This window comes from Anopheles ziemanni, chromosome 3 (assembly GCF_943734765.1).
Source record: "Anopheles ziemanni chromosome 3, idAnoZiCoDA_A2_x.2, whole genome shotgun sequence".
Lineage (NCBI taxonomy): Eukaryota > Metazoa > Arthropoda > Insecta > Diptera > Culicidae > Anopheles > Anopheles ziemanni.
This window is the reverse complement of record NC_080706.1, coordinates 3837263-3852937: the sequence shown is the minus strand read 5'-3', so window position 1 is coordinate 3852937 and position 15675 is coordinate 3837263. Positions and strand designations below refer to the sequence as shown.

At 45.3% G+C, this 15675-nt stretch overlaps 2 non-coding genes across 2 annotated transcripts; one reads left to right on the top strand and one right to left on the bottom strand.

The window, feature by feature from the left end:
• Positions 1–542: 542 nt before the first annotated feature.
• On the bottom strand, positions 543–614 carry Trnad-guc (transfer RNA aspartic acid (anticodon GUC)). The gene has a single exon. It is a non-coding gene; the product is annotated as a tRNA-Asp (tRNA).
• A 5647-nt stretch (positions 615–6261) lies between these two features.
• Trnar-acg (transfer RNA arginine (anticodon ACG)) lies at positions 6262–6334 on the top strand. Its single transcript has one exon. It is a non-coding gene; the product is annotated as a tRNA-Arg (tRNA).
• Positions 6335–15675: the final 9341 nt, after the last annotated feature.

Genomic DNA, 15675 nt, shown 5'->3' with positions numbered 1-15675 from the left:
GCACACACATTCAGGTGCCACACGGTCGTACCGAACCGCACAATTAATCAATCCCTCCAGCTCAGCCACACGCCTGCATTCCGCCACATCTCCGCCAGGAGGGAGCTCGGTGCAAAATGGTAGCGAATGAACCCGTCCGTACAAGAACGAGCGAGTGAACAAGGCAAGGGCATGTGTTTTAAAGGCCGGAGCAACAAAGAGAGAGAGAGAGATAGAAGCTGCCGGTTCAAGGTCCATAAGGTGCAGTGCAGAAAAAAGGGTAGCGGAGATAAGCAAACAACGGTAGCGATGGGGTGGGTACAACAAAGTGACACCAGTCACCCAAAACCACTGGCCAAAGCTGTTGAAAAATGGTAGTTGAACCGTAGCCTCCATCAAATTTGAAAGAAAATGACTATAAGCAAAACCCTAACTCCTTTCTTTCTTCTACTCTTTCTTTAGGTTTGTGTTGAGCTATTCATGATTGCTCTAGTGCGACCAACAGACCCGACCAGCACCTAGTGGATTTCGGAGGGTGGTAAGTGTGGTAAAAAAGCATCTGTCTCCCCGACGGGGAATCGAACCCCGGTCTCCCGCGTGACAGGCGGGGATACTGACCACTATACTATCGAGGACTTGTGAAGATGGGTTTACTAATACCGTACCAATCTAGTTTGACGGGATTTGTAATTCAATACAGCTTCTATTCTAATTCCCAAATAGCGCCGTCGATTTGCGCACGCGACGGTTGGACCGTAGCAGCTTGCAAGCTACTGCTGTGAAGCTGTCACCGATTGTTTGGACGGTAAACATCAACATGTCGCGCCCGAAACGCCTCCACTAGATTGAAAAACGGTCTTAGGGTGGAGAGAAGTGATTATGTGGGAGGGGTGAGGGAGGGGTGTGGTTCTTTAAAAAGTGTAATGAAGTTAATACACAGGTTGTCTACCAAAGGGACCATTTCAAAGCGATGGGCAAAGCGCGATTGCGTTCGAGGCTAATTTTGTTGTTTTGTTCACAGTTTTAAACGCTCTCCTTGGGATTGCAAAGAAGTTATTAAACAATTATAACTTGATAATGAAAATATCATAGCGTCATGCGCCGTTGAAGATGTAAATTATAATTTGTTACATGAATCCACTATGTAATATGCATAAAACAAATCAATTAGAAGATGGCGCATCGAATGACCTTTCTACGCTGCAATCGACTCAAGGGAAATTAATGAAATGGTTGAAAAACCATGGCTTAGGTATAGGGCAATGAATCAATCCCCCAAAGATATGTTTCTGGTTACTTTTTCCATGTTTCTGGTGTTACCAAGTGCCTCCACGAAAAACCGTTAGGGGCCATCGTGTCACGATCGCGGAGCGCATAAGGAAAACACACCCAATGGAAAAACAGTAAAACGTAGAGCATGATGAAAAGAAATAACAACTACAGGAAGAAAAGCGGAACGCTAGGGAAGACTGTGACAAAATGATGGAGTTAAGCGTGGTTAGTGGACTCCATCGTTGGAGATCAACAGAAAAAAAACGTATCACACAGGGAAGGGGGGGGTAGAATCGGTGTTGAAACAGATAAAGCATATTAAATGGCTCAGCGAAGCCAAAAAGCTCATAAAATAAATTGTTTTCTCTGCCGCACGGTGCTGGTGGCATGTCTTTCTTTCACTCTTCCGCGCTGTTTGCGTCCCTTTTCTCATCATCGCTTTCTCTTTCTTTCCGTTTGAAACCTAATACTTGAAATGAAAATAAAATACTTTGCATCGCAAACCAATGAACGTAGGACAAAGTGAGACAACTCACGAGGCGGTGGCCCCAACCGCTAGTCGAACGGAACGAGAGCAAGCTGGTCAAACTGAGAGCAAAAGTGAACATATTAGCGCTCTCCGAATGGTTTCCATCGTTTCAAACGCTTCAAACAGCGTTGGCCAGTCGAACAGATTTCTAAAAGCACTGGGGGAAAAGTTGGTCCTCTTTGGGATATGTGATTCCAACAGCTACACTGGCCGATGTTTGTCGGTTAGACAGAAGAAGGCTTAAAAGATTCATCGAATGTGAATAAATCGCAGAAGGAAGCAAATTTCGAAGCTTTGATGTCTAGCACTGCATAGACCCCAAAACCAGCGCCACTTGAGGTAGCCAGGGAATTGGCAGGACAGGGTTCAAAACAACACAACCACAAAATGGTAGCCAATTTATGCTCCCCAAAGTTCGCCCCCCAAAACGGGAAGTATCGCATGAAAGGCCGAAGGCGTGTGTTTTTAGAACGTTCCGTCGTCAAAAGGAGAACGATGCGACAGAACTCGACTTGTGGCCAAATGCTAAACAGCATGGGCCTGCTAGGTCAAGTGGACGCATGTACGGGGAACGAATCGCGGCTTTGTTTCGTTAATATCCCGCGACACGCCACCGTTGTCTCATTGTTTCGTCGTCTTTCCCCCAGTCCGTACATTAACACATTTTCGCTACGGCTGTGCTAATCGAAGCTTACGCGTGTGGACATATTCATTCCGTTTCGACGTTTATGGGCTTACGCAGACCGTGGACTCCTCCCCGCTTTCGATGGCGCACTCATTTCGCCCGCAAAACCCTCCGTCCGCACAACGAATTCTCGAAACGAAAAGCGGGCCAATAAATGACGCGTTGACAGTTTAAGCACAAGCTGCCCCTCCTCGCTTCCGGTACCCATTAGAATCTTTGGGTCCGGTGATAGAAATGTATGTCTCTTATGCGGTATGCCATGTTACTGTAATAAAAGTTGAGACTGTAACTCTGGAAAATATTCTCAAACTACACCACACAAACTTTCCATAAAAAGCGAGATAACAACAAACTGACATACGAGTAATCATGGTAGTCACTGGTAAAATGTTACCAACAAACTGCCCGCGTAGAAGAAACATTCACCATTTTGCGAAAGCTTCTCACTTCGCAATGGAAGTTTCATCTCATGGAGGAACATCATCATTGAAGCCTACACCAACGACCAGTGACGGCGTTACCCACCCCGAACGGTAGTTGAATTGTGATGATTTATGAGCATGAGACTTGCATTTTCCCCGTCCCACCCGGATACTGTCCGGGTTGCCTCGAAAGCTGCATAACATACGCCGTCAACCTGTGTACGTTCGTAATGTAGGTCCGTGAGCATGTTAGCGAACGGCTCTCCATCGTATGCCACGCACAGTCATACGACCGATGATGGCCGATATTATTAATCACGATTACTTTCGTCTCTAATCAAGTAATGAATCCTGTCCGGGTTTTAGTGGCTCTAGGTTGCTTAGGCATTCGGACATAATGAATGTCATCCATGTGAGGAATGTGGAAGGGAAAATATGAATCTGGGAACTAGGAGTTAACCTCAATCCCGATCCTATGTAACTGCCAGAAATGTTGTGTCGAATGTAACATTTTAACTCCTATAGGATTCGTATTTGGGGGAGTTTTGCCATTTGTTTAAAACATCTTTCAAATGTAATACTGACATACGATGTTCTTTTGTGTTTTAACAAACTGAAAATGAAACCAAACAACAAATAATAAGGAACATCTTTATCTTCATTTGCAATTGCATTGCACGTGAAAAGCTAGCTGTAGAATGGGCCAGCAAAATAAGCATTAATTTCTCAACCTGTGTGGATAAGGGAAGGCTACTTCCCGAAGCAATGTCAGCAAAACTTGTCCTGGGACATCCTACGGTGGTATTGTTTCATTCGTTTGTTTTTCTCTGTTCCGCTAGACATAATTTTAAAAAAGGAAAGACTGGAAAAATTATCCGTTTCCAGTCTATGGTTTCAAAGAAAGTAAAATAACAAACGTAGAAAGGAGAATCGGACAACGAGAAGTATAGAACATCACGTGCAAGGACGTGGTGAAAAAAAGGCATCTATGTTGAATTTTTGTTTTGTGCACAGAAATATTAAAGCTCGGTATACAAAAGAAAACGATAAGTTTTTTCATCTTTGTGTTTAAATTTTTCGACTCGTTTGTTTGAATCCTATTATTGAATTATTATTATAATAGTTTTTAAGGTCATGAGAATCATTCTTTTGAATTCAATTTAATTTCCAATTTCAAGCGTGAAACAGTGTACTGTTTATTTGTGTATGCGTTGTTGAAATTGTCCCTAGCAAAACTGGCCGCGTAAGCTCAAACTCGTCAAAAAGCGCTACCAAAGGGGAAAACTCGATACAAAAGGAGTTAATTCGACAAGTGGCAAGATAATTTGAAAAGAAACCTATCAACTGACCCATCGCACCGGGACCATGCGGTTCTCCGTTTGGGGATTCGGAAAAATCAATAGCATGTGCGCACATTTACCAGTTCCATTTTCCCGCCGCCAGCCTGCACGTTTCATCAAAACGCGTCGTCCGGCGGCTCCACGATGACGAATGAATGATGGGTTGGTGGAAAATCGGGAAGCGAAAAGGAAACAACAACAAACCTACTGCACGACGACGACGAAGGTGGCGGCCGAACCCATCCCACGATCTTGCGATGGCAACTTTTCACGCTTTCCCGCATGGAGTCTGGTGTACGTGGTTCTGTCAACATACATGCACACCTGCGCTTTTGTATGCTTTCGCCCTGTGTTTCAAGTCGTTTTTTGTGGCCTGTGATGCAAAGTGTGCAGTTTGCAATGCACTTTATTATTTATTAAACACCTATCAATAATCAATCAGTTGTCGCTATTCGACAGAGGGGTTCGCATGCCGAAGGTACAATTTACAGGAAAAATAAGTTGTCCAGGTGAAAGCAAAATCAACTTTTAAGAAATAACTATTGAATAAGTCAAAAATGCATCACAATAACTGATATTTCTATCATAATGGAGGCATGTGAGCAGTGTTCTTGGTTTTGTCGCGTTTGTTACAGTTCCCTCTAGTGAATATTTTGCTTTATCGGAAATATACAATAAATGTTCGGTTGTTGAATTCAATCTATCGATTTACACACCGAAAGCAATAGAAAAAAGCATAAATGATAAATGCAAGCCGAATCAATGTGGAATTGACTATCAGTTATTTATTTTTTTAAATTACTTTTATTATTACGGACGTTTGCCGTATCGATCGAACATCCCTTTCTTGATTTTTATCGATTTACCAAACTCACCGAACGATTACTGCCCCCTGGGTTCAGAATGTTCTTCACGAATCTAGAGGCTAATACATTTTACTAGAGGTTAATCGCGACCGACCTTTCCTTTTTTCGTCGGTTCACTCTATTTGTCCTGTTGGTTCTTATCAGTGGAAAATAAATATTTAATATGCGAAACGAAATTATTAACCACTGTAGCCAAGATTGCGAATGTGTTCCACGACATTGGCATGATTTCAAATGAAGTAATGTGAAAACACAATAAAGCGAAAACCAAATCACTATGAGCGTTTTGTTTTAAATATTGATAAAATTCCGCTTGACAAGCAAATGCTTGGTTTTGTTCAGACAAACAAATGTCGCCCGGAGTGACATACCACAGCATTATCGCTTCATTGCTTTCCCGTTTCCTCCCTTTCGGTTCCTCATGCGTTCATTCCTTCTCCTTCCCTCTTTACGTTTATCATCGATCCTTCAGCTGACAGCCAGTCGAGATCGCTTGTTTTGCGCACTTTCAGGGGCTTATTTATTGCTCGCATTATGACTAGAACGAGTGGTGCGAATGGTGGCGAATGGAGCTTGAACTCGTTGTTGGGTGGACAGTTTCAACGCAGAGTGGGAACCGAGGCTCCCTGTGAGGGGAAAGCAGCATTGCATGCACTCCACACTGTGCTACGCTGTGCAACAGTGTAGTATTTTTTCTTTTCCAACCGTCGGTTGGAACCGAACGTGCACACGCTCGGTCTCGGCCAGTATAGTGGCCCGAAATCGTACAACCAGCTAGCGGTTTTTGCCACGAGTGAGTTTGCTTCTCCTGGGGAACCGCGGGCACGGTGTTGCATTGGTGCCGTGGTAGGCACTCGTAAAGTGGTGTTGGTAGCCATCGCACATACCATGCGGGTTGGAACCAGCGACGACGACGACGACGACGGGCTCAAAAGATGGTGATGTTGTGTTATGGTGCCGCAATTAAAAGAGGGTGCGTGCGCGTCCACTCTTCACTGTGTGCGAGAGCCTCGTGGGTCGGCGCCGTGAATGCATATCAACGTGGCTTAATTTTTTCATCGTATTGCATCAAAAGACGCACGTAATGCGCCCGTGGTTCATGATTGCGTTTTCGGATTGAGTCGAACACGGCGCATTCGTTCGTAAACAACGCCGCTCGTCATCAACGGGTCCTGTGGCGCAATGGATAACGCGTCTGACTACGGATCAGAAGATTCCAGGTTCGACTCCTGGCAGGATCGCGTATAATTTTTTTTTTTTTTTTGCAGTGAACTCTCTCCTTCGCCGTTTCACTGGTAGCTCGTTTCGTATAATTTTCGAACCAAGCACCATTACGATGACGATGGCTGACGCTCTAACGACCTTATTCAATTGTCTGCTTCACCTTCGCCTTCCGACGAGCAGCATCGGTATTGACGCGAAGGGAATGGAAGGGAAGATGTCCCGTGGGTTTCCCCTGGGGTAAACCAAGCGGACCATCCTCACGACGGCAGTGGCGTCGGACGGTTACGGCGGCTTACTTTTGTCGCGTTCATTATTCGCTTCTTTCGTTCGCTACCGTTGATTTAGTCGTCACAGCGATAGTGCTTCACACTGTGGGAGAGAATGAGCAAGAGGAGATAATAAAAGAGGGATAGAGAGAGAGAGAGCGAGAGAGAAAGAGAGAGTGAAATATGCTGATCGCGTTGAAATATCCGCCAACTACGACCTCCGTGTGTTGTAGTTCAGCTATAGTAGCAACAGTTCCTGCAGCTTCCTCCCCGTTTGACAGCGGCTTACGTCAAACCAAAGCAACAACAACACCTCCCGCGAAACTCGGCTCCTTCGTTCACACTTCTTCCATCTCGTTCGCATCTTGGACGTAGTCATAACCTGAAAAGCTTCATTTTGTTTGACATTGATCTACATATGCGAACGACGAACGCTACCATTTCGTGTTGTGTACCGCCAGCAGCCATTGACTGTTTCTTTCGCTTCTTCCCTTTTTGAACTCCGACCGCCCGCTTTGTTTTGCTTCTACCAACATCATCGTATTAGAGCCCAATGCTGTGGACGAGGGGGGATAAATATTGTTTGGTTAAGAATTCGAGGCACTTTTGGGAACGTTTTGGAATTATTTTCGTTGGACACTAGAGATTAGCTCTATATTCTGTTTCCTCTTTTTCATAGCAAGCATATTCACCATAATTTTGAATTCAATGCGTACTATTTAGCACTTGTGGTGTGGTTTGTTGCCTTAGGTTCCGGATGCGTTCCTTTTCTTTGCGAATGGTGTGAATTACTCCGCCGAATTTATTTATTGTCGTCCTTTTCTGCAAGCTCTAGTTTTTCCCTACGGAACATTACTCGCGAACATCGCCGGCCGACGATGTCAAGTTGAGAACGGCCTCCGACGAGTGTTTATTTTCCCCGCCGCCCTAATTTGCGTGTGCAAAACTGAGTCAAAAACACAAAGAAACGAATGCTGAAGAAAAAAGGATCGCTCACTCTCGACCACGTATAAAACGGACCCTTTTCGTGGTCGAACGTTTATAGAGCTGTGTGTTGGAATGGGTGGCCTTTCGAGGGCTTTGTGTGTGAGTGTTTGTGTATCGTCCCTTCTTCTCGTACCATCGACGACGAAAGGATATTCATTCTGGAATCGGCGTTAACACCGGAAAAGGAACATGAAACCGTTACACTGCGTTCAACTTGGGATGAGTGTGTATGCCTGTGGCGTCACATGCTCCCTCGTATTCCGTGGGAAAAGCGGAAAGCCACTCTCGCGCCCCACTGGTATAGTTTGGTTAATAGGCGTTTGATGGCCGCAATTTGATTGAAACCGATAAATTGACAACATTTCAGTGTTTGTTTTTTCGAGTTTGGCATGACCAACTGGCACCTGGCGAGTCTAGAACTAAAACTTTTCAAGACCTACAGGAAAAGGATTAAAAGAGAAGCAATCCCTTGCTGGAAAGGGACTGCATATGTCCATGGGTTTGTTCATTTAAAAGGAGCAATAAAAGAAACCGTTTGTGGTAAACAGATCGTCAATTAAGCTCAGTTTATTCTGCTTTTAAATGCTCCTGTATAAGAAGTTATTAATGCACGATTAATGGTAAAATAATCGGCTCCGTAGATGAAGACAAGGCGGCATTGTGAAGCTTCTCTATTTGGACTCTCTCAACCGTAATTACACCTTGGGTCACGTGGAGAATTATTCATATCGAATCGGATCGACACCCAGCGCGTTGCGTCCTGATTACAAATTCACAACCCGCCGGCCGATTGATGTCAAGCGGGAAATCTTACCTAGGGGGAAGCGCCACCAGGCAGGCGCCGTAGCGAAGGATGCGAAATAAGGAACGTGAGCAACGAAAAGTGAGAAATGAGAGTGAGAGTGAACCGCCCAACCGTCCAAATCCGGCCCACGGCAATGAGTGACGTGCGCATCGGGGTCGCGCGCATTAGTCACGGGCGCTAGAAATGTCCGTGTGTCAAAAGAACATCCTGGCGTCGAGTTGTGTGTGCTTTTGCTGGTGGTTGTGGTGGTGGTGTAAAAAAATCAACACGATCGTTCTGGCCCGATCGATGAATCATGAATGTTTTGTCGCGTCTTCTGACGACAAGATATAACTTGGTCGAGGGTGAGGGTGTTTTGAATATTATTGCCTCCTAGTGACGACCTCTGACTGACTGGGTTCTGAGTCATCAAAAAGGAGCCGAGAAGCGATCGGTTATTCCCCAGGTTTGATATTTTCACATCCAACGCCTGGAAAGTACGTCTTGATGTGCACACGTTGTTCAAGATTTTTCCCTTTCAGCTTTTAGAATACGACCCAGGAGTTCTCATCCGCTAGGGAATCGCAACAATATACCCCTATAAGTACTTAAACCCCGTGGCTGAAGGCGACCGGAAACCGGATTTGTTGTTACGTTTCGTTTGGTTTCCGATAATTTTTTACAATGCCATAACCACACTTACTCAAATTGATTTGATTGTCAATGAGTAGTGGGCGAGATTAGTTTTTGAGGTGGGCATCGACTGGTGAAATGAATTCCTAATAATTATGATTTTCCTATGTAACCTAGGTGCAAAAACACACAATTTCTTTGTCGATGGATAATCGAAACTTTTTCGGTTTTCGACACAAAAATAATCCATTCGGGAAGTGGTTATCCGATTGGCCACGCGAAACGAATCGCGAAGGATGAGAGGGACGAGCGAGAAACAGGCTAGCGGGAAACGTGAGCAAAATGTTTCGGTTACCAGGGCAACGCTAAGGTATGTGTGCTGGTGGATTCGATGATGGGTATATTATTGAACAAGAAAGAAAGAGAGGAAGAAAGTGAGAGAGAAAGAGAAAAATAGTGGAGAGCGCCGAGTGCTCGTGAGAGAACGTCCTCATCGGATCGGATCGGAAAGCGTATAAAACTCGATTTAATGCTGTATCACATTAGCTATATTAAGATTCTAATACCCATCTGTTAGCTAGGAATTAGAACCGGCAGGGAGCGGCAAGGAAGGGATCACAGCTCAGCGGTAGAGAGGAATAAAAGGAGAACACCGACAGTTAGCTGCGTGTGGATCATATTTTTGCCTTAATAACGATAATCGCACTTGGAGTCGGTTTGGTCTTGTCGACGTCGTCGTCGTCGTTTTCGAGTTTCACGGTGGGGTTTTTTCTGACCCTCACTTTTCTGCACTCTAGGTTTGTGGCAAGCATAATGTTTTTTTCAAACTTCTGTTACGGTACATGAGCTAGCCCTGCCACGATAGGGTTGTGGAGTACACTGATAAGTACACTGTTAGGAAACTGTAGGAAACTAAAATTTCGAGTAGTAAATGCAGTGTACTTTCGGGTTAGATTTTATTCGCGAAAGGTGGATTTTTAAAAACCATCCTAACAAAGAATGATGTCCGTTTTGAAATAATTTGTTTGAGTCTGATAATGAGGCTTTAGTTGGATAAACACATTATTTCTACCACTCTTGTTCAAGTTTATAAGTACATAGAGTTTCTTTTTTATCTAAGGAAGGAAAATAATCAATGAAAACAAATAAATAAAGTAAACATCCAGTTTTACTACTTTAAGTATAACGCACCCATCTCCCCACCACCCATCTCGCCTTCCATTTGTTGTTTTATTTCTTTGACGCTGATAAAAATGATAATGCAAGCTATAAAAACCGCGAGCGTGAGATAATGATCGTTGGGGCGGGTGAGATTTTTAACACTAAAAACCGAGGCAGGTTGTCGGATTCGCTTCAAACCAGCCCAGATGATGATTGCGTTCGGGAGGATGTCGTTTAGGCTGGGAGATATAAAGTGGTTTTTTGTTTGGCCTTTTCTCAAATCGAACAAAATCAAGAATGAATGCTTGGGTAACAGCGTAAAAAGGGTCTCGCTTTTCAGCCCGTACCTTTTCGGTTTGGTCGAATTGTTCATATCACATAATGTTTCGCTGTCTCCCTGTCGTATGCTGGCCCCCGTGGGTGTTGAATTGGAGAGAGGGCAGAACTGGTCACACTCGAGTGTGCGCGGCTGTGTTGTGTGTGTATGTAGGAAACACGTTTCGACGGACGAAAGCCAACATCGCCATCGAAGCAGTTGGCTCTCGTACGTGCCTGCGTGTACCACACGCGAGGTTGGATGCTTTTTTCCTCTCTTATTTGTGTGTTTTTCCCTTGCGTTCAACTTGCCTTACTTCGTGTGTCAAGTTATGCTGATAGCACATGACGGTACAAGAAAGGGCGGTGATGCGTGTCGCTTCGGTGGCAAAGCGAGCGAACCGTCCAAATAATGCATACGAACGGAAAGGCCCTCCAGGACAACCGAACGGCCACAGCGAGTCGGATGGGGCTAAAGTGTACGGTGGTGGTGTGATGTGGAAAATCCACTCCCCAATTGCAGGAGGAAGCGAAAATCATTGGACAGGGAGGGTGGAGAAGGAAACACGAATAGAAATGTATATTGTCAAGCAGTCGTCTTCCTTGGTCTGGCATACTGACTGACCTCATTTCCACCCGGCAAACAAGGCTCTGCTCGGGAAGGGTCCTGATTCTTAAAAAATAAGGAAGATTTTATGAATCAATTCCTTAGCGAAACATTTTGTTTTATCAACCGCGGCATTATAGCAGCCAAGCTATTTCATAATGTTGCTCACCCGTTCTTCATTTGAATTATGTTCAAATTCACTCCTATATTTGATATTCTTTTTAAATTACATTTCTTCTTTTAAAATAAAATACTATAAAAAAATAAAATATTACGATACCTGACGCGTGAATGGGGCACACTTTGTGACATTTAATCGCGTATGAGTTGTTAATGGGCCCCAATCGTCTCACTTAGGCAGCGAAATTAGACTACACGCTGCTGACACGGTGATAACAAATCATTAACATAAACGTACCAACACACACACACACGTGGATAGACATGTAAAATGTGTTCCCAGAAGCGCGTTCTGATGGAGTTGAATGAAAACCATCTCGCTCGGCACCATACCGTCCCAAGAGAACAGTGTGAGAAGTGAGAAACAGTGGAAAGGTGAGAAGAGTTGAGTACGATGCGAGCCGTGAGAACGATGACGGGCGTTGCGAGGCCCTTCGTGGTCCCAGAGAGCACAGTGGGTGTGCTGATGTGCAGGGGATGGAAAAACGAAAAGAATAAAAAAATAAATGAAAATCAGCCGGTGGTGGTGCGCCGCGTCGTCGGTAAGGGGTCGATGGTTACTTTTTCTATGCCTTATCGTCTTGGCGTTGCTTCCGTACCTACCCTGCATACTGCTTGTTATACCTTGTTGCTTTCTGTTGTTGGTTGCGCTCTGCTTCTGTGTGATTTGTTTTCTTGCTTGTTTTGTCTTGTTGTTTTTATATTTCGCCTTTCGAGGTTTCGCCTTCGATCGCCTTTCGTCTGCCCCAGACAGTTACCGACCAGCTGTTCGATGGTATCCTGTTTGGGACATTAAAAGAGACAAAAAAAACGAATCATACCCAGAAAAGACGAAAAGTAAATTACGCTTGAGGGAAACAAAAAGAAAAGTATAAAAACAAGGGGTGTGGGGAGGAGGGAGAATGAGACGAATGGAAAGAATGAAAGACCCAACGATAAAGGAACTGGAAAGATACTGGAAAGATTCGATGAACATGAGGTTAAATTAGACAAGTTGGACTTTTGGGTATTGGAATTATTCAAACATTGCATTAACGTTGAATCGCAATAAACGCTAATTAATTCATACTTGAAATAAAAATTTATAAGTTGTTTGTCAGTCATTGGCAATCTCTCCATCTTATGCTAACTTAGTAGAAGATGAATTCCTTTTCATCGCTTTTCGTGTACGTGTGCTGATTTTCTGAAACAAGTGCCACGGATCACTTTGAAACTGGCTGCTCAAGATAATTTAGGGAATGCGTGCACGAATGGTGTCGTGGAAAAGACAACGACATCGGTGGGAAGGGCGAGAAAAAGGGTCGGCGTAACGCGCGCACGGCACGCTATTTTCGTGTAGGTACGTGCAAATCTATCCCTCCTTCATAAATTACCGACCATATAGCCTCACTTGGCTGATGATCTTCTCATCCCAGCTTACTCATCTCATCGTTTCACGAACAGACAAGTTGCTCGTCCCGTGTCGCTGTCGTTGCTGGCTACCCGTTAGGTGAGCTAGGTGTACGAGTGTACATTGTGGATTTCCCTCGATTCGATGCTTTTAATATCTGCCTTTCCCATTCGCTCACAGCTACATCCGTACGCTTGCCATCTCTCTCTCTCTCGTTCCTTCTCTTTGACTCTTCTTTACCCTATTCCATCCAACGGCAGCATCCAATTTCGAGCAAAGCTGGTGATTACTGCTTTTTGTACATCACACACAGAATCGGCATCCTTCAGAGCTCTCTCGTGCGGTTCAGTTTGTAAAGTTCGACTGTTGCTGCACTCCGTAGGTCGAAATAACGGACGAGACTGCAAAGCGATGGGGGTTTGAATTTGGTTGAGTTTTTACCATGGTCTATTTTTCACTTTATGAACTAACTTCCACCATAAGGTTTTCCTCGATAGTTTTTTGTGAACCGATAGAGGCAAACTCCCTATCCGATGGGTAAGGAAAAGCCAGAAAACTTAAGGTGCGAAGGAAAGGGACCGGGTAAGGTGATGGTGCATAGAGTTTACGGCAGGGCACGGAAATTGAAACCACTTCTCCTGAGTTCCGGTCTCATCGGGCGTTATTTCAAAGCCCGACAATCACTGTCGTCGCGTTGGCAAAAGGAGATAGAGCATGCCAGGGGAAAATGTGACGAAACGAAATAGAAAATCTAGCAAAGGGTCCGAGTATGAGTGAGGGTGATAGAAAGAGAAAAGCTGAGCGAGATGACGAAAAAGCCAGCGAAAAACCCTCAATCGCGCATATCGCGCATTATAACGTTCGAGTGAACAACGTACGATGTGTGATAGACCCGCACTCATGTTCGAATCCCCCAACAGCACATTTTTTTACATAATAAAGAAACAAAAGACTCGACTGTCTCGTGCGTGAGTACGAATGGACACCACCACACTCTCTCACTCTCTCTCTCTCTCTATCCACTCATCCTCCCATCAAACCGCGCCTCCAGCTTCAAACACCTTACCTTTTAAGTCGGCCCATTGATACCATACGACCGAACAGTGCACAGCTGATTTCGAATACCGTTGTACGTGCATCTCGTACCGTATACGCACGGTACGCGTATTTCAAACCCATACATTCACATCGGACGTCGGGTGCACGGGAGCGTTGAGTGGCTCGTGTAAACGATTTCATTCGTTTACACGCTACACTGTAAACGACATAGAATGGAAGAATCGCCAACTAAACGTTTCGCTGTCAAACGTGTACGAGAGATGAGTTCCTCTCGAATGAAGTCGTGGTTTACTCATTCTCACTCACAATACAGGCCGAACAATCGACGCAGTGTTTGGGATGAGTTTGGGGGAGACTTATTGGGACCTAATTTCAGTAGATACTTTCCCCTCTTCGGTAATTCTAACCCTTGTTTGAAGGTATAAGGTGACCGACGTTGATTCTTGTGGTAAAATTGAAGGTAGTTTATCAAACAACACCGTTTTGGTCCACTGTGATAAATCGAGATTGACGCAATCATCTGGTCTACTTGCTTACGGTAATTGGTAAATTGTTGTTGCTACTACCTTCAGCGAATGGATGCGGATCGACCCTTTTCTGTTAAATTTCAAACGCATTTCGCACATTGTACGCGTTGCACTCACTCACGCGCCGTCTCTCGCGCGAATCCTTTTCTCGCGGCTGAGAATGAGCGGATGCTGAGTACCCCGTGGACGCTTGGGAGAGATTCGCACCGCTAAAGCTGCGCCACAAAGGCAACAAGCAGAGCAGTATCGCGTCGACGGCCGCGCGGCGACGGCGTGAGTGCGATGACGGCGCCGTCTCTCGCTCGCTCGCTCGCTCGCTCGCTTGCCTACTCGCTGGGAAGCCCGAAACGCGTGTGTCGAAGGGCGCAGACGGGATCGGCGTTGCTGCAGGCTCGCATTCGGACCGCGACCGACGAACGGACCGTGTGGCGTTTGTCTCGTCTCGTCAGTTTCGGATTGGCGCTCGAGCGTGCAGCACGCGAAACGGAAAAGCTTGAGCCAAACACTTAGCCTGTGGAAACTGGGAAGAGCCATCGAAGCCAGCAACAAGCCGCAATAGTAGTGCCCTTTATTCATCAAACGGTGTGTGCGTGTGTGTGTGTTGGGAACGAGGGTCCTTTAATCAATTTGGCCAACAGGATCAATTGGAGACATTTCTCCTACAAGTGGGAAAAAACAACTAACCCAAGGTTTATGATATGTCCGACTGCGTTCCAAGTGGATCCGGTGGTAGACCGCAAGTGCTTGTGAAAACATTGTATGACGTGCTGCGTGAGGTGAAGTGATCTAAGAAACAACCAAACCAAGTGCTTCGAATCGAAGGTCCATTTACTACTCGAACGTCCTCAATCGAGGTCGCGTGTCAATTCATTACCGTTTTTCCTTCCTTGGTCGATTGAGGAGGGCAGGGGAAAAAACCACCCATCGAACCATCGAACCGTTCGGTCCAGTGACGTTCCGGTAAAAAACTTTCGGTTTTCATTTCTCCCCACCGAGTGCGCGAGTTTTGTGGGCCATCACCATCGACCCCTCCCCGCGCCCCCTGGTCCGAACATTCCAGTTCGTGTCATTGGTGTCGATCGTCGAGGAAAGCATATTCCATAGCTAAACACACCATTCTCCGACCCTTTTGTGGAGTCAATTGAGCTGCGATCCACGTGCGAGTTTTCTATTGTTTTACGGCGGACCCGGAGTGTTACACTGGAACCTGGAGACTCGCGGAACGAAAGACACACGAGGAAACGCGAAAGTGAGAGAGTCAAGTGGAGGAAAAGCTACAAGCAGCAATTCATTCATCCTTTGCCGTGCGTGCACGAGGAAAGTGTTCGACGTGCGCATGAGAAGTGAAATGTGATATGTGTGACGAACGGAGGCGAATTTAAATGCCATCAAAGGAAGCTGTGTTAAACGCTTCTCGAAGAAAAACGGGTGAATCGGAATAGGTTATTC